The 22,606-nt window shown below is 46.4% G+C and overlaps 1 protein-coding gene across 1 annotated transcript in view; it reads right to left on the bottom strand.

The window, feature by feature from the left end:
• LOC134906045 (protein FAM240B-like) overlaps nucleotides 1–17,676 on the bottom strand; it is a 266,635-nt gene extending 248,959 nt beyond the window's left edge. Inside the window, exon 1 of the mRNA XM_063914683.1 lies at nucleotides 17,592–17,676. The gene's annotated coding sequence lies outside the window, so the exon portion shown is untranslated. The remainder of the gene's footprint in view (nucleotides 1–17,591) is intronic.
• Between the last annotated feature and the right edge of the window lie 4,930 nt (nucleotides 17,677–22,606).

Here is a 22,606-nt window from a genome sequence, read left to right as displayed (position 1 = left end):
CACTCTTACTCATAAAGGGGTTTCCTTCCAATGGAACACATTTGCTTTAGAAGATTTCAGTTATCTTAAAAAGGATTTTCAAACAGCTTCTGTTCTGGCACATTCAGATCCCACTCAGACTTTTGTGGTTGTAGAGGTTGATGCTTCTAAATCTCCTACTTGGGCTATAACCACACAAAGACAAAGTAATAAACAATCATTACACCCTGGTGCCTACTCCTCTAAGAAGTTATCTCTAACAGAGCTAGATGATTCAGGAGATAGAAAACTGTTAACTATCTGGCACTAAAGGAATGGAGACATCTCTTGGAAGGAACAATATATAACAATATATACAGATCATAAAAATTGCTGATAACTGGCTTTCTAGTATACTAAAACTTGAGCATTGATTCTGATCACAGATACAGATGCTTGTGTTGCCTCCACCCACTAGGAATCATTAGTGAAAATCTTTAGTGAAAATAAGAACACTGGCCCTCATTCCGAGTTGTTCGCTCGTTGCCGAGTTTTGCTATATTGCGATTAGTCGCTTACTGCGCATGCGCAAGGTTCGCAGAGCGCATGCGCTTAGTTATTTTACTCAAAAGTTAGGTATTTTACTCATGGCATAACGAGGATTTTTCATCGTTCTGGTGATCGGAGTGTGATTGACAGGAAGTGGGTGTTTCTGGGCGGAAACTGACCGTTTTATGGGAGTGTGCGAAAAAACGCTGGCGTTTCTGGGAAAAATGCAGGAGTGTCTGAAGAAACGGGGGAGTGTCTGGGCGAACGCTGGGTGTGTTTGTGACGTCAAACCAGGAACGAAACTGACTGAACTGATCGCAATGGCTGAGTAAGTCTGGAGCTACTCAGAAACTGCTAAGAATTTTCTATTCGAAAATCTGCTAATCTTTCGTTCGCAATTCTGCTAAGCTAAGATTCACTCCCAGTAGGCGGCGGCTTTGCGTGTGCAATGCTGCTAAAAGCAGCTAGCAAGCGAACAACTCGGAATGAGGGCCACTGCATATTAGTTGCAAATGCCATACTGCAAGTCACATGTACTCTATACAGGATGTTTTGACATATAAGTGGGAATTCAATTAGATGCAATAAAGTGTTAAGTTTTCGAATATTAATTTAACAGACCTATCACCCGATAATTTCACTTATCGCCTGTTATCGGGTATTAACTTATCGTGCAATCCAATTAGAAAATGGGTGTTAAGTGTTTCACCCGATAATTGTTGCTGGTTTTCCATGTGTTAAGTCTAGGTGAAAATGGGGAAATCTGTCTGTACCCAAAAAAAGACAAACTAACATTGAATAACAGTATACAAGCCTGTTAGTGTCAAATGGCTGTCATAAGCATTTTTCTAAACAAGTGAAGAAGAAGAAAAAGATAAGAAGCAAGTGCTTTTATGCAAAATAAATGTTCTACTTAAATTAGGGTTACATACAAATGCCTGTGAGTATTTATTTGTGTAATTTTAAGACACCTTTAAGAAATCTTTAAAAAAAACACCTTAACACCCACTTGTAATCTTAAAAACACTTGTCCCATTTATACAGCACCCCAAAAAACCTGTCCCACATCAATTAACTGTATCAAATGTCCCACATCAAGTTAAACAATTTTCCTGCATTTTGCACATTTTCACCCCAAAAATAGCATTTCATTATTGTCCAAATAAGAAAATGTAAAAACTGTAAGTGGCTAATTAATCATTATGGAGGGTGTCCCAGTGGATCTGATCCAAGTCTCGACATTTTTACCTTACAATATGGATTTTCCCCAACTTTTCACCTGCTCAGGAGGGGATCTGTATGATTTATCGGTGGCCAGGATGCCAGCCGTCAGTTTTCCGACAACAGAATCCCGGCTGCCAGTATGCCGGCAGTGGGGCGAGCACAAAAAGTCCCCTTGTGGGCTCGCTGTGCTTGCCACAGGTTCTGTTCTCACTCTATGGGTGTCGTGGACACCCACAATTGGGAATAGCCCCTGTGCGCCGGGCTTACGGCTGTTGTGAGGTGGTGAAAATAAAATTGTGTTAAATCCTATGGTGAATTTTCGCATGTTAACTTCACCCCATTTACACTGACCCCAGGTCTGCCCTGCATGTCAGCTCCAGCCATCCACCAATCATTATGCTGATAAGCAATCACTGTCTGGCATGCTGGGAAGCAGGTACAGAATGCCTGACTGCTCTGATTGTGTGTAATTCATAATCAGAGCAGCCGGGCAGCATTCTCTGCTCGCCTACCTGCTGAGGAGGTGGCTTAAAAATAAACATTTTGTTAAATTCTATTGGGTGATAATCACTTTTCATGAAAAGTGAAAACGGGTAATCAACTGCAATTGAATTCCCCCCATAGTGCTTCCTCAGGTTGTGCATATCTAAACATTTGAAAATTGTGGCTTCATTTACTGGGGGGAATTCAAATGTTTGAAAAGTCGGTTGGATGTCTGTTTTTTACTGTCTATTAGATAGAAAAAAAACAGACACCCAACTAACTTTTCAAACATTTGAATTCCCCCCATTGTGTTTGTTGACTAATTCATATCAGAAGCAAACACAAGTTTTCCAGAGGGGTGTTTCCAAATGCAGACAACAATCTCATGCTGTGCAGAAAACACTGGAGCAAGTCAGGGGGAGCGGTAGAATAACCTAATACCTACCCTGGATAGATAGAATAGATAGATAGAATAGATAGATAGATAGATAGATAGATAGATAGATAGATAGATAGATAGATAGATAGATAGATAGATAGATAGATAGATAGATAGATAGATAGATAGATATATAGATAGACTGTATGTATATATATATATATATATATATATTATACATACATACTTGCTGGTCTTTTTATACACTGGATAGTCTAAGGAATACAGTATTAATAATTAACCATAGGCGTGCGCAGCACATTTTATTAGGGGGTGCACGACTGGAGTGGCGTGCCTAGCACCGCCTACTGGGCGTGCCTAGCACCACCTACTGGGCGTGTCTAGCACCGCCTAATGGGCTAGTATACACATATATATAAAAAAAAAAAAAGGGTTACACACACTCGGAAAAGAAGCTGCTGGGGGAAGTGGAGCAGGGAACTGCGCATACGCAGTATAATCCCGTGATTGGAAGCGCTAATCCCAGGATTCAAACCCTGGTGTTTTTGGGCCGGGATCCCGCAGATCCCACTCCCAATCTTGGGATTGGCCTCCCTATTCACACCTGGCCTTGCTGCCCTCTGGTAGAAACAATAGATGCTAAGTGGATGGCGGCACTTGCAGGACTTTAAAGTATGAGTTGTCAACGTTTCAATTTATTCATAATGAAAATTATTGTCCTGACGAAAATGTATTGAATAAATTGAAATGTTGACAACTCAGCAGAGGAACACAGCATGCTTTAAAGTCCTGTAAGTGCCACCATCCACTTAGCATCTATACATAAATATAAATATATATATATATATATATATATATATATATATACACACACACTGAGTGTGTATATGTATATATATAATATACACACACACACACAGACACTTTTGAATACATGTAAGCTGCCTTACTTTTATCAAAAATAGCCGTCATCATGCGCTGGTCCGCCCCTGCATTTTGTGGTGGAGGGTAGCAGGGTCCGGGCTCAGTGGTGGTGCAGTGCCTGGAGTCTCACTGACTCCGCAAAGGACCATGTGAGGAGGAGCTGCTGCAGCCGGGCATGCGCAGCAGCCCTCCTCCCGGAGCGGCCTCCATATTTCTTAGGGGCTATCATACATACGCTGACTACAGTGCCCGCGCCGCAGCCCGCAGTGCACCCGCTCCGGCGCTACCGCAGGCGGCTCTGCTCAGATGTGCGACTGCAGAGCCGCTGGCGGCTTCACATCAGCAGCACAACGGATCACAGGCGCGAGACGTGCGGGGGGTGCCGGCCATTAGGGGGTGCCTGTGCGCACCAGGCACCCCCCGTGCGCACGCCTATGTAATTAACACTATAGATCAGGGGTTCTCAAACTCGGTCCTCAGGACCCCACACAGTGCATGTTTTGCAGGTAACCCAGCAAGTGCACAGGTGTATTAATTACTCACTGACCCATTTTAAAAGGTCCACAGGTGGAGCTAATTGTTTCACTTGTGATTCTGTGAGGAGACCTGCAAAACATGCACTGTGTGGGGTCCTGAGGACCGAGTTTGAGAACCTGTGCTATAGATGATGTAGATCAGTGGTTCTCAAACTCGGTCCTCAGGACCCCACACGGTGCATGTTTTGCAGGTAACCCAGCAAGTGCATAGGTGTATTAATTACTCACTGACACATTTTAAAAGGTCCACAGGTGGAGCTAATTATGTCACTAGTGATTCTGTGAGGAGACCTGCAAAACATGCACCGTGTGGGGTCCTGAGGACCGAGTTTGAGAACCTGTGATGTAGGTGGTATAGGCCAGTGTTTCCCAACATCAGTCATCAAGGCACAAGTTGGTTATTGCCATCAGTCATCTAAAAAATATTGACAGGGCAGCGGAGCGACCCTTAGGCTGGGTACACATTACACGACATATTGGCAAATATATATCACCCTGCCATGGATCGTAATGATATACAGGCCACATATCATAGTGTGTACCCACGATTGCATGTTCTCAGCTATCGTCAGCAGGATTTCCCATCTAATAATATACTACATGTCAGATGTGCCAACCTGTCAGATGTAGCAATCATTAAATATTGGAAAACTGCTTTAACTTTTACTAGCTGTTCTACCCGTTCTTCGCACGGGAGTTTCTGATTTTCATGGTTATAAATATAAATGTGTCAAAAATATGGTAAATCTATAGAGATGTCAATTTGAGATGTCTTAATATAAGTAAATATTAATCCATGGTTCTTGGTGTTACCTGAGAAGCACCCGTAGTAGATACGGTAAAAAGTGACAGAACCATTTTTGTCGTTTATTAAATTCTACACACTGGAGGTGCAATCCAAATTTTGATCTTTTTGTCCATTTGGGCGTTATTGTTCAGGCAATGCAAGCCACGCATCGGTGATGTCATTATGTCAACCCCCTTTTCATCCCCTTAGGGGAGGCTTATTAAAATTCTATTACATAGTTTTCCTATTTCCCATCTGCAGAATACCTATGTTACATTGTATCATCTTAACATATCGGGAAGTAAGAGAATTATTGATGAGTCAGTCAGTCAGCGAGTGAGGGCTTTCGTATTTTTGTAGTTTATTCAATTCTACACACTGGAAGTGCAATCCAAATGTTGATCCAATTGCCTGTTTTGGCGTTATTATTCACTCAACGCAAGCCACACATACATAATGACGTACTCATGTCATCCCCTGTGTGAGAGAGCAATTCTCGCCCCTTAAAATGATAATGTGTAATGAGATCAACTGACAAATCCAGGACAGTCTTCCATGCAGTGGCGTAACTAGGGTGGGGCGAGCAGGGTGCTTGCCCTGGGTGCCATGGAAGACCGTGCAGAGGAGGGGAGCGTATCCACCCAAGTGTTTTTATTTATAAGCCCAGCCGCTGAAGGATCCCGCCCCCAAACAGTTACTGGGCATCTTACTTAGTGGCGCCCTCTTGCCTGGGCACGGAGATCATGATGTGGACCATAGCCACCACTTGCTGCTGTGGACCAGGGTGCCCCTGCGGCTGCTGCTGAGAACTTGCGGCCTGCGGTGCTGCTGGCCTCCCAGCTGAAGTGGTGTGTGCGGCGCAGGATAGGGAAGGTGCATTCTCTCCCATGCCTCTTGCCTCTTGCTGCTACAGCTCCGCAGCCGCCCGTACTACAAGCTGCTAGACATGGTGAGCAGAGCTCCTAGGCTGCAGTGGTGCTTTCCCCAGGGGACATGGTAGACCTGCTGCTGGGGAATGAGCTCCGCTTCTTGGAGGCCTGGTTCAGGCTGTTCAAGCTGGAGGTGGACATCTAGAGAGGACTCCTGAGGCACTCCCTGGGGGCCAGCAGCCCTATCACCAGCCCAGGTCTGTGCCTCATGTGTGTGTCATGTGTGTATCATGTATGTGTGTATCACGTATATGTGTGTGTCATGTATGTATTGTGTGTGAGTGTGTCATGTATGTATTGTGTGTGAGTGTGTCATGTATGTATCATGTATGTGTGTGTGTGTCATATATGTATCATATACTCTGTGTGTCATATATGTATCATGTAGGGCAGCGTTTTTCAACCTGTGTGCCGCGGCACACTAGTGTGCCGCAAGCAGCTGCCAGGTGTGCCGCCGTCGCCAGCCAGAGATGCGCTGCCACCCACCAAAGAGACCCGCCGCCATCAGCCAGGGATGCCTGCCCAGCTGGCGCCGCCAGCGGTGACCAGCTCGGGCAGCCCTGTACTTCTGCGAGAGCCCTCCAGTGACCTATGATGACTCATAGGTCACGGACCGCACGTCCCATTCCCGCCTGCAGTACCCGCCCACTGCTGCTCCGTGCTGCCTGATCACGTCTCAGTGCTCACTTCTCCTCACTGAGAGCCTGAGAGGGAAAGATTATTTTCAGGTATACAAAAAAAGAACACCCATTATTAAGAAGTGTAATTACAGTTGGTAGGGGCAGGTATGTGGAATTACTATGGAGGCATGTGTATGTAATAACTATGGGGGGGGGGCAGGAGTGTGGAATCACTATGGGGGCAGGCGTGTGGAATCACTATGGGGGGCAGGTGTGTGGCATTACTATTGGGTGTGTAGAATTACTATAATTACTATGGGGGGGCAGTGAGTGAAACTGTATATAAGGAGTAAATACTGACCAGGTTAAGTTGGAGGTGAAAGTACTGGAGGTCAATGTGTTTGTATTACTGTGGGGGCCAGTTGTTTGTTTAATTACTGTGGGGCCAATATATGTGTGTTTTTTTGTATGTTTTTTCCCCCGTGGGGCACTGATGGTGTGCCTTGGCAATTTTAAAGTCTTGTCGGTGTGCCGCGAGTTGAAAAAGGTTGAAAATCACTGATGTAGGGTGTAGTACGGTATGCCGGCGCTCGGGCTCCCGGTGACCAGCATACCGGCGACGGGAGCCCGACCGCTGGCATACCGACAGCGTGGCGAGCGCTAAGGAGCCCCTACGCACGCCACACTATTTTATTCTCCCTCCAGGGGGGTCGTGGACCCCCATGAGGGAGAATAGCTGTCGGTATGCCGGGTGTCGGGATTCCGGCGCCGGTATAATGTGCGCCGGGATCCCGACATTCGGCATACTGAAGACCACCCTATCATGTACTGCGTGTGATGTATGTATCATGTAGAGGATGCAGTTATCTGTCCTCTGCACTGTAGGCATCTCTGTGGCTCCCTGTGTTTACTATACTGAATATGTCATACACACACATGTAACAAAGCATCACATACACCAGCTGACACCTATACATACACTGACATACACGTGCTGTCACATATACATACACCAATATATATACGCTGAGACCTGTACATACAACGACATACACACACTGACACCTATACATGCAAAGAGTAAGACATACATACGCTGCCCCCTTAACATAAACCGACATACACACTCTGACATTTGTACGTATACCGACATATACATGCTGACACCTGTACATACACACGCTGACACCTATACATACACTGACATACACACACTACCACCTGTACATACACCGACATACAAATGCTTATGCCAACATACACATGCTGACACTTGCACATACACTGACATACACACACTGACACCTATACATACACCATCATACACATGATGACCCCTCTATATACAATGACACATACAGTTTGCATACACTGACATAGTATGATAGTGTGATGGGTAGCATTACTGCTTCATAGCACTGAGGTCCTGGGTTTGATTCCCACCATGTTCCTAACTTTGTGGAGTTTGTATATTCGCCCCATGCTTGGGTCGGTTACCTCCTGGTACTCCAGTTTCCTCCCACACTCGAGACATGTACTGGTAGGTTAATTGGCTCCCGATAAAAATCCCTAGTGTGTAAGTGTGTACATGTAAATGGGCAGACTAGATGGGCCAAGTGGTTCTTATCTACCGTCAAATTCTATGTTTCTTCCCAATATTTTCCATATTATAATGGGGGGGGGGGGCTCACAGGAATGGGGCATGACCTTGTGGTGCACCCATGGCCTTGTGTCAGCCTGCCTCCCCAGTCACCCACTAACTCCATGTCACCCTTGCCTTCTCAGTCACCCACTTTCTCGCTGTGGACCACACTCTCTTCTTGTGACCTTCTCCATCACCCTTAGCCTAACCATAACCCTTGGTCTCTCCCTATTTACCTCTCCCTGTCACCCTCATCCCTTGGTCTCCTCTATTGTATAACCACACCGTTTCCATTCCCTAGCGAGTCTTGATGCCAGTATCACGACTAGTGTGTGTCCAGACTGATGCTTGAGGCGAAGGGTGCGGAGGGGAAGCGGTGAGGCACCTGCAACAGCACACCATTTACTGACCAGTTGGAGACTGGCAGGGACACTGCACTAGGCATGACCACCACAGGAGCAGGTAAGTAGAACAGATGAAAATGTCCTCCTCTCTCTCCCCCATGTCTCCCTCACTCACTGCCCCTGGTCACTCAGTCTCTCTTCTATGTCTCCCTCTCTTTCCCCCATGTCTCCCTCTCTCTGTCCATGGCCTCCCTCACTCTCCCATGTCTCCCTCTCTCTGCCGCTGGCCCCTCATGTCTCTCTCTCTCTCTCTCTCTCTCTCTCTCATGTCTCCCTCTCTTTCTGCCTCTCTCTCTCTCTGCCCCTGGTCTATCTTTTTCTCCCCTATGTCTCCCACTCTCTCTGCCTCAGGTCTCTATCCACCCCCCCATGTCTCCCGCTTTCTCTGTCCCTGGTCTCTCTCTCTCTCTCCCATGATTCCTTCTCTCTTTACTCCTGTTCATTCTCTCTTCTCTCTGTCTCTCTCCCATGTCTTCATCTCTCTCTGCCTCTGGTCTCTATCTGTCTTCCTCGCTTTCCCATGTCTCCCTCTCTTTTTGCCCTTGGTCTCTCTTCCATGTCTCCCTCTCTCCCCCATGCCTCTTTCTCTCTTCGCCCCATGTCTCTTTATTTATCTTTCTCTCCCATGCTACCCTTTCTCTCGGCCCTGGTCTCTCACCCATGTTGCCCTCTCTGCCCCTGGTCTTTCTCTCTATCTCTCCCATTACTCCCTCTCTCTCTGCTCCTGGGCTGTCTTTCTCTCTCCCCCATGTCTTCGTTCTCCCTCTGCCCCTCGTCTCTCTGTCTCTCACATCCATGTCTCCCTATCCCTCTGCCACTGGTCTCTCTCTCTCCCATGTCTCCCTCTCTATGCCCTTGCCTCTCTAATGCCTCCCTCTCTCTCTTCCTCTTCCATGTCTCTCTCTCTCTCTCTATGCCCCTGGTCTTTCTTTCTCTCCCCTATATCCCCCCTCTCTTTGCCCCAGGGCTCTATCCACCTCTCATGTCTCTCCCTTTCTATGCCCCTAGTCTCTCTCTCTCCCATGACTCCTTCTCTCTATACCCCTGTTCATTCTCTCTCCTCTCTGTCTCTCTCCCATGTCTTCCTCTCTCTCTGCCTCTGGTCTCTATCTGTCTTCCTCGCTTTCCCATGTCTCCCTCTCTTTTTGCCCTTGGTCTCTCTTCCATGTCTCCCTCTCTCCCCCATGCCTCTTTCTCTCTTCGCCCCATGTCTCTTTATTTATCTTTCTCTCCCATGCTACCCTTTCTCTCGGCCCTGGTCTCTCACCCATGTTGCCCTCTCTGCCCCTGGTCTTTCTCTCTATCTCTCCCATTACTCCCTCTCTCTCTGCTCCTGGGCTGTCTTTCTCTCTCCCCCATGTCTTCGTTCTCCCTCTGCCCCTCATCTCTCTGTCTCTCACATCCATGTCTCCCTCTGCCACTGGTCTCTCTCTCTCCCATGTCTCCCTCTCTATGCCCTTGCCTCTCTAATGCCTCCCTCTCTCTCTCTTCCTCTTCCATGTCGCTCTCTCTCTATGCCCCTGGTCTTTCTTTCTCTCCCCTATATCCCCCCTCTCTTTGCCCCAGGGCTCTATCCACCTCTCATGTCTCCCCCTTTCTCTGCCCCTGGTCTCTCTCTCTCCCATGACTCCTTCTCTCTATACCCCTGTTTATTCTCTCTCCTCTCTGTCTCTCTCCCATGTCTTCCTCTCTATCTGCCTCTGTTTTCTATCTGTCTTCCTCTCTTTCCCATGTCTCGTTCTCCCTCTGCCACTGGTCTCTCTCTGTATCTTGCCATGTCTCCCCCTCTCTCTCTCTGCCCCTGGTCTCTCTTTGTACCTCTGTCTCCCTCTCTCTGCCCCTGGTCTCTCTCTGTATCTCTCACTCTCCATGTCACCCTCTTTCTCTGCCACTGGTCTCCATATCTCCATCTCTCTCTCTGCCTCTGGTCTCTCTGTGCATGTCTCTCTCTCTCTCCACTCCTCCACATCTCTCTTTCTCTCTGCCTCTGATCTATCTCTCTAATGAATCCCTTTCTCTCTGCCCCTGGTCTTTCTCTTGCTCTCTCCCAAGAGTCCCTCTCTAGCTGCCCTGGCCCTCTCGCTGTCTCTCTCTCCTCCAGTCTCTCTCTTTCTCTCCCATCCCCCCATGTCTCTGTCCCTGGTATTTCTATTTCTCCATGTCTCCCTCTCTCTCCCCCGTGTCTCCCTCTCTTTCTCTCTCTCACCCCCATTTCTCCCTCTCTCTGTCTCTTTCTCTCTCTCCCATGTCTCCCTCTCTGTCTCCATTCCCGGTTTCTCGCTCTCCCATGTCTCCCTCTCTCCCATGTCTACCTCTTTCTCTACCACTGGTTGCACTCTTTTTCTTCCCCATGTCTCCTTTTCTCTCTGCCCCTGATCTCTCTCTAATAAATCCCTTCTTCTGGTCATTCTTTCGCTCTCTACCATGACTCCCTCTCTCACTGCCCCTGGTCTCTCTCTTCCATGTCTCTCTCCCAGTCTCTCTCTCTCCCCCATTTCTCCCCCTCTCTTTGCCCTGTGTCTCTATCCCCCATGTCTCCCTTTCTGTCTGCCCCTGGTCTTTCTATCTATCTCTCATGTCTCCCTCTCTGTCCCCGCCCCTGGTCTCTCTCTCTCTTTCTCTCTCCCATGTCTCCCTCTGTATTTTCCACTGGTCTCTCTGTCTCTCCCCCATCCCCCATGTTTCCCTCCCTCTCTCTGCCCTTGGTCTCTTTCTGTCTCTCTCTCTTCTGCCCCTAGTCTATCTCTCCCACGTCTCCCTCTGTTTTTGCCACTAGTCACTGTCTCTCTCTCTGCAACTGGTCTCTCCATCTTTCCCATGTCTCCCTCTCTCTCTGCCACTGGTATCTCTGTCTCTCTCTCCCATGTCTCCCTCTCTCTATGCCCCTGATCTATTTCTCTCTCTGCCCCTGATCTCTCCCTCTCTCTCTACTCCTTTCACTCTCTCCCATGTCTCCCCGCCTCTCTGTTCCTGGTCTCTCTCTCTCCCATGACTCCCTATTTATCTGCCCCTTCTCTCTCTCTCTCCCATGTCTCTTTATCTCTGCTCCTCGTCTTTCTCTCTCTCTCTCCCCCATGTCTTCCTGTCTCAGCCCCTGGTTTCATTGTCTGCCCCCCCCCCCCCCCATGACTCCCTCTCTCTGTGCCATTGGTCTCTCTCCGTCTCTCAGTCCCTGGTCTCTTTTTCACCATTACTCAGTGAATTGATGCCCCTCACCAGTCGGCCACACCCCTTTTTCGGGCACACAGGCAGGGATTTTTTTGTGTACGGGGGGCTCCTTTTTTCATTTTGCTTTTGGTGCCAAAGACCCTAGTTACACCTCTGCTTCCATGTAATTATTCACTTTACAAGTCCATGGATACAGTTCTTAAGCAAGACCAAGCTGTAAATTATCCAACGGAGTTTCTGAACTCTTTGGAACATTCAGGAATGCCTCCACATCACCCTTTTCTGAAAGATGGAGCACCTTTAATCCTGATAAGAGATCTTGATGTTCCAATGCTCTGCAATGGCACAAGGCATTGTGTCAAAAGACTAATGACCAATGTCATTGAGGCAACATTATTGGCTGGCTGTGCCAAGGGTGCAGATGTGTTTATACCTCACATTCCTATTATTCCAACAGATATGCCTTTTGACTTTAAGTAACTACAATTCCCAATTTGGCTTGCTTTTGCCATGCCCATAAATTAGGCACAAGGACAATCATTAAAAGTTGCTGGCATAAATAAGTGCCTGCTTCTCTCATGGCCAGCTGTATGTTGCATCTTACAGAATTGGCACAGGTAAAAACTTATATGTCTTGGCACCTGGTGGAAAGACAAAAAATATTGTATATCCAAAAGCCATAGGGGTGTAGTACTGGTGACCGGCGGTCTCCTGACCGCCATTCAGCTTACCAACGCCGGGATCCCGGCAGCATACCGACACCGGGATCCCGGCGGGGAGGGGCGAGTGCAGCAAGCCCCTTGCAGGCTCGCTGCGCTCGCCACGCTGCGGGCTCGGTGGCGACCTGCGCTCACCACAGGTTCTATTCCCACTCTATGGGTGTCGTGGACACCCACGAGTGGAAATAGTCCCTGTTGGTCGGCATGCTGACCATCGGGATAGTGAGCCGTCGGGCTCGTGGAGGAGGTCATGTGACTGTCGGTCAGCTGACCGGCAGTCACATGAATACCACCCAGCCATAGAATAGCAACATTGATAACAGAAGTAAAACTTTAAACACATCTTGCAATGCAAAAGTCATTATAAAACTGAACATAAAGGAAAACTGGGAATTAGGGCTACTGGCAACACCCCCAACAAAAAAAAAAGACACTGGGCAGCCACCTCATGGGTGTGTTGGAAGAGCTGCCAAGCTAATTATTTTCAAAATGCTGACAGTTACAACTTAATTTAAGAACATTTAAGAAACATTTAAACATGTTCTTAAATGCCGGGTACAATACTTCTGGATCCGGTTAGGATCCTGGTTATCAGGATCCCGACAGTCAAAATGCCAATGCTAGAACAGACAGAGACAATCCTGATGCAGGAAAGGTTAGCTGCATTAGGGTTATGCACCCCGGGGAGGGTTAGTCTGTGGGGGAAAGAGGGTTAGATTTAAGCTGTTGGGAGGTGGTGGTGGTGGGGGGGGGGGGGGGGTTAGGTTTAGGCAACACCAGGGTTAGGTTTAAGCTGCAATTAGACAGGTTTAGGGTTAGAGGGAATTTGGGGAAAGGTAAGTATGCTTAACTTTTCCCTATCGAGATCGCAACCATTGGGATGCCGTGGACGGTATTATGACATCCGGCATCCTGAATGCCAGCATATCATAGCCAACAACAATACTTCAGCTAGTTCTATAAGAATACATTGTTTCAATATCTTTAATCTCTTATCACCATCCTGAGACACTTGGGTAATACATTACCACTTTGATTGACAATTTTCAATTAAATTACTCTATGTCAGTCAGTAAATACGAGGTGTAACAAGTTCGCAAAATTGCCACCGTGTGTTTGCCGGTGCTGCACTGGACAAAAACCTCCTTATGATTTGATGACATTGGCATATCAGCATTTCACAGCTGTGTTGTTGTTGATCTATGACAGCCTCTTCCTGAGTTACATCTATTATTGTCTGTGTGCATTTTGGTTTGCGGTTGCAAGAATGTAGGAGCTTGAATTGAAGCACTGAATGAACATTAAATTTCTTGTTAAACTTGGCAAGAGTGGAAGCAAAGTCAGAGAGTTGTTATTGCAAGTTTTCGGGGATAATCAGACTCTACCCCAGCCATCAAGACTTTAAAAGCTCTCTATGTCAAGCACCACTCATGGCTCGTGTCTATCAGTATTTTTATGTCATCTATTTCTCTATATCATTGTGTTCCCCAATCTCTCCATGACCTGGAACTCTTTTCCTATTTATACTGTGCATTTTCTGCAGCTATCTTATCCTGGAAGAAGGGATCATAACAGTTACCATAATTTCCCAAAGAAAACTACCCCACAATGGTGTGTGTTGTATAATACATGTTCAACTCACTGCACTGCTCTTTCCCAGCTTTTTGTCTCTGGGACAATTAGTGCGTCAAGTGAAGGAGAGGGTGCTGATATGACTTCTGAGAACTGAGTGTCGCACTTATTAACACTGTCAATTCATCAGAATGTTGGCAGCACCAATTATATTTCTGACAAGCACAGAGGATGGGGATTGGCGCTAGGGTGTGCCTTTGGGCTCGGCACACATGGCTATGGTCCCAACATATTATTTACGTACAACTGCAAAGAGGAGATCAGTACTTATCAATGAGTGATAAATTGCACCAGCCAATCAGCTCCTAACTGCCATGTTACAGACTGTTTGAAAAATGACAGTTAAGGTGCCCATTCACCTAAAGAGTTATCTTCCAATCTGGCTGGTTGGAACGAAAATCTAGTAATGTATGGTAGCAAATGACAGTTGACCATTTGAAATGGTCAACTGTCATTTGCTCCCATCCATGTCATTTGCTCCCATCCATTACCAGATTTTCTTTCCAACCAGCCAGATTGGAAGATAAATCTTTAGGTGTATGGGCACCTTTAGGAGCGGATTGGCTGGTGCAATTTCTCACTCACAGTGAAATTTATCACTCATTAATAAATAAGGGCATTACATTGAGTTTTAATTGCATAAGGGTAACTGTCATGCATCTGTTTCTTACTTTCTCTTTGCTCTGTTCCCACATTATAAAGAGCAGTGAAACAGTGTGCTCTCATATGGGTCTGCCGAGTTCCTTTAAAATTCATTCAATACTATATTGCAAAATAATCAGAAAATGCAATCACACATTTCTAAAGGGATTTATCTGTAAATGAATACAAAAACACAACTATGACACTAGGTTAATGAGATTACAGCAGCTCGCCTCTTCAAGTTTAATTTCATAATGTGTTAGCTTGTATGTCTCCCTTGAGCATTTGAAATGATAAAAATGTAACTAACAATCTTGTAATGACCTGTAAGCTGAAATTATTTGAAATTCACTGCAAGCATGATAGATATTTAAAGTACTCAAACTATAAATCAACATCATGAAAAATATATGCCAGAAATGCAAGGAAATAGGATAGCCTGAGGTAATATTATGAGTAGGAAAAAAAATATGTCACCACAGGTTTGGATTACTTGTACGTGAAATAAAAGGTTTAAAAAAAGAAATCAAATGTTAATCAAAGAAAAGCTTTGATCATAGTACCCTATGCAGAGAAACATGGTATTCGTAGATGTAAAAGAAACTATGATACTTACGTATTAAAGGGACTACCGCCTTGGGGTAAACTGCCAACTGTTTCTTCTACCTTATAAATATATATATTTATTAACAGTTATTTATGTAGTGCCAACATATTCTGTTGAGCGTTACAATTGTGAACAAAATTGTAAATAAAACAAGACTGGGTAATAAAAGACAAAGGAAAAAGTCGGAAAAATGGATTCGACCTATTCAAGTCCGTTGCCGTTTTTCCGACTTGTCAGAAAATACGTTGATCGGCGGATTAGCCGCAGATCCCCATATTTTGTTGAATTTGCTGCCATTTTTGACAGGTTTTTGGCCTGTTTTCGACAATGCTGATTCGACTTTAAATATGTCGGAAAGGCATTGTCAAAAACAGGCTAAGCATGTCGAAAACGCCTGCAAATTGAATATTGGAGTGTCGGATCCTCTCCGTCAGAGAGGATCTGACACTAATTGAATACTGAGGTAAAAGGGCCCTGCTCGCAAGCTTACAATCTAAGGAAATGGGCAGTGATAACATAAGAATAAGTGCTACATCTACAGTATATAATAAACTGCAAAGTGTGTATGTTTGTCCTTTATGCATGGCCAGAGGTTTGTACCCAGCTCCAACACATCTTGGATGGTGGTGAAGTTTGACCAGGATTATGTTTTTGCCTTGGTTTGAACCTCATCAGGGCCACACACTGTCACACTCTCATATGTAATAGGGATAGTATGGTAGGCCTATAATACACACACATTGTCACCCTCTCATCATAGGCGTGCGCAGCTAATTTTATTAGGGGGTGCACTACTGGAGGGGAATTTCTAGCACCGCCTTTTGGGTGTGTTTAGCACCGCCCAGGGACATGTCTACCACTAGTTTACATTCTCTCAATAAAATCACATGGCTTAATCTAAATTCTCTCTAGTTCCTAATAATAAAGTATATATCATACACTCCAGAGAAATAAAATGAAACATAATGGTGAGATCACCGGCCGGTACTGAGTATTAGCCAAAATTCAAATGACCCCACATAGTATGAGCCAAATTCACATTACGCGACACAATATGACCCAAACTTCAGTTACCCCACACAGTATGAGCCGAAATGCACATTACCCCACACAGTATGAGCCGAAATTCACATTACGCCACACAGTATGAGCCAAAATTCACATTACGGCACACAGTATAAGACGAAATTCAAGTGACCCCACACTGTATGAGCTGAAATGAAAATTACTCCACACAGTATGAGCCAAACTTAAAATGACCAGTCACAGTATGAGCCAAATTAACATTACCCCACACAGTATGAGCCGAAATTCACATTACCCCACACAGTATGAGCCGAAATTCACGTTACGCCACACCCTAACCCAGCTATATTTCTATATGCTAATACTGAAAGAGAGGTGGCGCTACCAATCTCATTATATATAAATACAGTAACTTACAAATAAGAAAAGAATGAGGTCTGTAGGTGCACTCAGGAAACTACTGAATGCTTGGCTCAGCTAATATATTTATGTAACCATTCTTCTCTATTCTTTTTAAATAAATTTTCTGAGTGCACCTACAGATCTTTTTTTTTTTTTTTTGGGGGGGGGGTTGACTTCATGTATATACTGTATATATACAGTACCGTATATTCCCCATGGCTGACCCCCCCAGCTGCAGCACTGCAGTCTACGTAGTCCCTTGCAGGCTCGCTGCGATCACCGCAATGCGGGCGCAGTGGCTCGCCACAGGTTCTATTCTCCCTCTATGGCTGTCGCGGACACCCACATAGGGAGAATTACCTACATCGCCAGTTTTCTGGCAGCGGCATTGTACCTCCATCGGGATTCCAGCGTCGGTATTGAGACCGCCTGGATCCAGAAGGTCGGTATGTTAAACGCATATCATGTTTTATAGCAGAAGGTACAATCACTGCCCGCTGTACTAGACACATATGCAGTATAATGCAGCGGGTGATGTGCATAGTACTAGTGAATCGTGATGCACAATGTGGGGCAGTAATCTCTGTATGACTACTGTACCAGAGCTAAAAATGACTCTGTATTGTTTGGTTGCCATTACTGATTTTGCTGCAATATGGAGTGCTGCTATTGCACGTCAGCACCAGCTCCACAGGATGCTGTGACCCACCCCAGCCCTCAGTGTCACAGTAGCAGCAGCTACAGGAGAATATGAAGCTACATATGAAGTGAACAGAACGAGGCTGCGAGTAGCTGCTCCCTATGGAGATCAGCCCTGCCGGACACACTCGCAGCGGCAGTGTATGCACTACATACAGTACAGAGCTCGCTCTGCCAGCGTTACAGGAGTGGAACCGCTGACACGGTGCTGACCGTACACAGAGCGCCATACACGGTTACCTGCCTGCTGCTGCTGGTGTACTCTAGTTCCAGGACTGTGACAAGCAGCGTCCATGTACTAGCTAGCAGCATTTCCTGATTCGTCTCCCCCCACATCCACCTTCCTAACCAATCAAGTATTAGGCAGTAGGTGTGGGCGGAGCTGACTGAGCGGTGGGTGACTTACTGTCTCAGTCTCTGCTGTATTGTCTCCGTCTGCTGAATTAGTCCTCTGAGTCCACCTGAGAGGAACTCTGTGGTGGCACACAAGGAGAGACAGAGAGCGGTCAGGAGAGACTGAGCACAGGCGGGCCAGGAGGGAGGACACACGGCGTGACATCATGTCACATCGTGAGGCGGAGCCGGGAACATGTATTAACATAAGTGCAACCAGTGCGGACGCCGGCCAGTAAGTAAATAATACACCCACACATATATCATATCAGTCCATCCTGACCGGGCGGCGGGCGCAGCTGGGGGTCAAAGGAATGAGCTGGAGCGCTCGGTGGTCACTGTGCTGCAGGCATAACGTGTGGGGGGAGCCGGACATTAGGGGGTGCCTGTGCGCACCAGGCACCCCCCGTGCGCACGCCTATGCCTCTCATACATAATATACACACACTCTCACACTATAATGCATAATATATACACACAATCACACTCTAATGCATATTATCATCCTTGCAGGCAATGCGAAGCTATTGCTTTTATTCCAGAAGAAAGATATTTTGGCGACTGAAAGCCAGTATAAAAATGGCCATTTTGCGACCTTTTATTTAGGTGCTAAGTTTTCTGAGGAGTGACACCAAAATGACGCCTCCTCCTCAGTGACAGGAGCCGGGTGTAACATTAAGTGCAGCACTCGGTTCCTGTAACAGTGAAAGAGCAGGCAGTGCAGTATACCTCTCTAGGGTCCTGGCACTTGGTCGATCCGGATACCCATGGTTAGGATTCTGGCGCAAGGCATGTGATCCTATTTGGGATGCTGGTGTCGGCATTCCAAGTAGTGTTAGGATCCCGGCATCAGGATTTCGACTGCTGGGATCCCAACCACCAGGATCTTGACTGGATCTCTGTGAGGTTCATTTACTGTTTGTGTGGGGAACGGATGTCAACTAAGTGATGTCAATGTCAACTCAATTTAGCTGAAATATACTGTATGCCATAGACTGGATACCTATGGGAAGTTTGTATCACAGTGGTGATGAACCTGTCACATAAAAAATAAGCACAGATCAACCAGTCATTAAGGCTGACGAAAGCCTGCTCACAAAGTACAAAAACTATGCAGGAAGGATTTTTCCACAATAGTGGGTGTTCGGAAGTATATGTGAATGTTATACCCTCTAACTGTACCTTTTTGGGAGGTACAGTACCTTTTTTATAGTCTGTACCAACCACAAAGGATTTTGTACCGGGTTTCGGCATCTCCCAATCCTATTGATTCCTATGGGAGTGCCACTGGGCCACTCCCCCTTTCTCCATGGCTACGCCCCATTTTCTAATTTGTACCTATTTTTGACACAGTGTTGGAGGGTATATCGCTGAAGTATCCATTTTATACTCAGATTCTTGGTCTACCTAGACAAAAGATAAATTGATCAAAGCAGACATCTAAAAGTGAATCTTAAGTACAATTTCATTGAAGCAGAAATTGGTATTCACACACAAGATCTGGAAAAAATATGGAAAATCACAATACAGCCTGAAGCTCTAATTTGCCGAATTCATATAGCACAAAAAATGGGTTACTGTGATCTGTCTGAAGCTATTCTATATGCAATACATCAATCATATACTAAGCAGTGGTTTTGTATGTGGATTGCAAACTAACACGCATCATGTCACATGCAGTTTTCAGATCCAGACTTCTGAATTTACTACAGTATCTGGTTATTTGAAGGCTAAATACTCAAACTGTGGGCGTGGATCTGTGAAGTTCGCTAACTGGCGCTGGGTGCATGTACGATGACTTGCAGTCTAAGTGCCGGTAGGGGGCAGGGACAGGGTGGCATTGCAGTGTTTTTTGGGTGTTGGGGGTGTGGTCCGGACAACGGCTGTTTAGCAAAGTGCTCGCATTTTAGTGATGGTGGGTGTGTGTAATCCAGCATGGGCTGGCTAGTGGTAGGAGTTATTTATTTATTATTTATTAACAGTTTCTTATATAGCGCAGCATATTCCGTTGTGCTTTACAATTAGAACAGTAGTAATAAAACAAAACTGGGGAACAACAGACAGACAGAGATAGGAAGGCCCTGCTCGTCATATTACAATCTATAGAGTTGTAGTTTTGCAATTTTTGCAAAACTACAACTAATGCTGAATTAGGCCCTGTATGTGGTAAGAGGTTCGTCGTGTCTCCTTTTAACTTAATTATCACTTCCGAAAAGCAGAGACAGTTTGAGATATTGTACTTCCTTTGCATCTCCAGAGCTCCGTCACAGTGAGCCAGTGCTGAGTGTGGGTATCTGTCCCCCGTATGCAGAGGAAGTATTCCTTGATGCTGCTTATACCCTGGCTGCAGATGACAATGATAACCCCACCGGTGTCTTCTCTCCCTCCCCGCATCCTCTCCCCCGGTGTCTCATCTCCTTCTCTGCATCCTCTATACCCACTGTTTCCTCTCCTCCCTGCATCCTCTCATCCAGTGTCTCCTCTCCATTCCTAGATCTTCACCTCCTGGGACTCCTCTTCCTTTCCCCCAGTGTTTGCTCACTACCTGCATCTTCTTCCTCAGTGTCTCCTCTCCCTCCCTGCATCCTCTCCCCCACTGTCACCTGTCCCTCCCAGCATCCTCTCCCCCACTGTCCATTTTCCGTCTCTGCATCCTCTTCCCATTATCTCCCTGGTGTCTGCTTCCTTCCTGTATCCTCTCCTTCTCTGTATCCCGTCCCATGGTGTCTCCTCTCACTACGGTTTCAGCTCCCTCCCAACATCACTTTCCTGGTGTCTCTTCTCCCACACCTCATTCCCACCCCCACCCCCACCCCCCAGGATGTCTGTTCCCTCATGCCTTCTCTCCCACCCGGCATCCTCTCCCCCACTGTCACCTCTCCCCAATGTCTCCTGTCCCTCCCAGCATCCTCTCCCCCAGTGTCCATTATCCCTCCCTGCATCCTCTTCCTATTGTCTCCCTGGTGTCTGCATCCTCACTGTATCCTCTCACTCTCTGCAGCACCTCCCATGGTGTCCCCTATCCCTCCTTGTAGCGCAGCTACATTATATCCAATGGTGGGAACTTTGCGGTCTGCGGTAGACCGCGAGGTTAAGTGGGGTCACTCTTGTGGGTGGCCCCACTTAACCTCGTGGTCTACCGCAGACCGCAAAGTTTCCACCATTGGATATAATGCAGCTGCGCTACGCTACATTGTATCCACAGTGCTCCGCCTGACTGACAGTGCAGGAGCGCACAGCCAATCAGGAGAGTGCCATGATGTGGCGCTCCCTGATTGGCTGAATGGACCCTCTTTGACAGGAGTCACAGGGGGTCCAGACATTCGGGGAAAGGGGATCCATGTGTAAACATGGATCCCCTTTCAGTTCGTGGGTCGGGCGAGCGTTTTTTTTTTTTTTTGCCAAGTACGTGGATTATAACTTTTAAGAAGAGGACTGATCTACACCGGATTCTTTGTAAGTATATTTTTATTTACAGGTACCCCTGGATTCTACTGGACAAGAGGACCGAGTGCTTGGGGTCAACATAGGTAAGTATGTATGTATGTATGTATGTAAGTGTGCATGTATGTACATTAAAGTTTTACTGTCACGGTGTGTGTGTGTTTTGTTTTTATTTGGGTATTTTTTGTAGTAGAACTACAGGTACCAGTGGGCCCGTTTTCACCCCGCATGCTGGTACTTGTGGTTCTCCAAGTATCAGCTTGCGGGGGAGGCTTGCTGGGACTTGTAGTTCTGCTAAAAAAAAATATATATTCTTTTTTTACACAAAAGGCTATCAGCCTCCCATCCACCGCCCACGGATGGGACAGCCTCGGGTTTCACCCCTGGTCCTTGGGTGGCTGGAGGGGGGGGACCCCTTGATTTAAGGGGTCCCCACTCCTCCAGGGTTCCCCGGCCAGGGGTGACTAGTTGGGGATTTATTGCCAGGGCCACAGGGACCAATATAAAAGTGTCCCCCGGCTGTGGCATTATCTCTCTGACTAGTGGAACCCGGTGCTGGTGGTAAAAATATGGGGGACCCCTACGTTTTTTTTATCCCCCGTATTTTTGGCACCAGGCCCAGGCGCAGAGCCCAGTGCTGGTTGTTTAAATATGGGGGAATCCCAGTCAGTTTTTTCCCCTGTATTTTTACAACCAGGACCTGCTCAAAGAGCCCGAGGCTGGTTATGCTTAGGAGTTGGGACCCCACGCAAAAATGTTTTTACACTAAACAGACCCTTTCCCACAGATAACCATGCACATATCTCACCGATTCGTACATGATTAACCAAACTCGCCAGGAAAAAGCAGGTCTATTTTTTTGCTGCTTTTTTTAATGAATCGCAAAAAAATACACCTGCAATTGAGCATTCAGAGACTAACACCCAAATACAAATGAATAGTAAATTCCTGTGTTGTATGAACAAACAGCCGCGTTTGACCGATGGTCTATTCATTCGTATTTCTGAACTTTGCCGTCAAAACCATTACGAATAGCCCAAACACTGCCGAGATTTGTGCTTAGTAAATTCCTGTGTTGCCATTTAGAAAAAAAAAAAATCGGACAAAAATCGGAACTTTAGTAAATAAACCCCAGGGTGTTGGACTTTCTTGGGCAGCCTGCCGTGGAGCGTCTGCAGAATAAATGTGCAAGCCAGCTACGTGGTCCTCAGTGAACATGTTCATTAGGTTCTATGCCTTTGATACCGTCACCTCCCAGGATGCTTCCTTTGGACGCCTGCTTCTCATAGCCGCTAAGGCATGCCCCCTCCCTTGAGGAACTGCTTTAGGACATCCCCAATGTATTCCCTGTGGAACACAGGAGTACCCTGCTGCAGAAAAGGAGATTTATGGTAGACTTACCATTGTTAAATCTCTTT

The sequence above is a fragment of the Pseudophryne corroboree genome, chromosome 1 (assembly GCF_028390025.1).
Source record: "Pseudophryne corroboree isolate aPseCor3 chromosome 1, aPseCor3.hap2, whole genome shotgun sequence".
NCBI lineage: Eukaryota > Metazoa > Chordata > Amphibia > Anura > Myobatrachidae > Pseudophryne > Pseudophryne corroboree.
The sequence above is the reverse complement of the archived record's forward strand: the minus strand, read 5'-3'. Positions and strand labels throughout refer to the sequence as shown.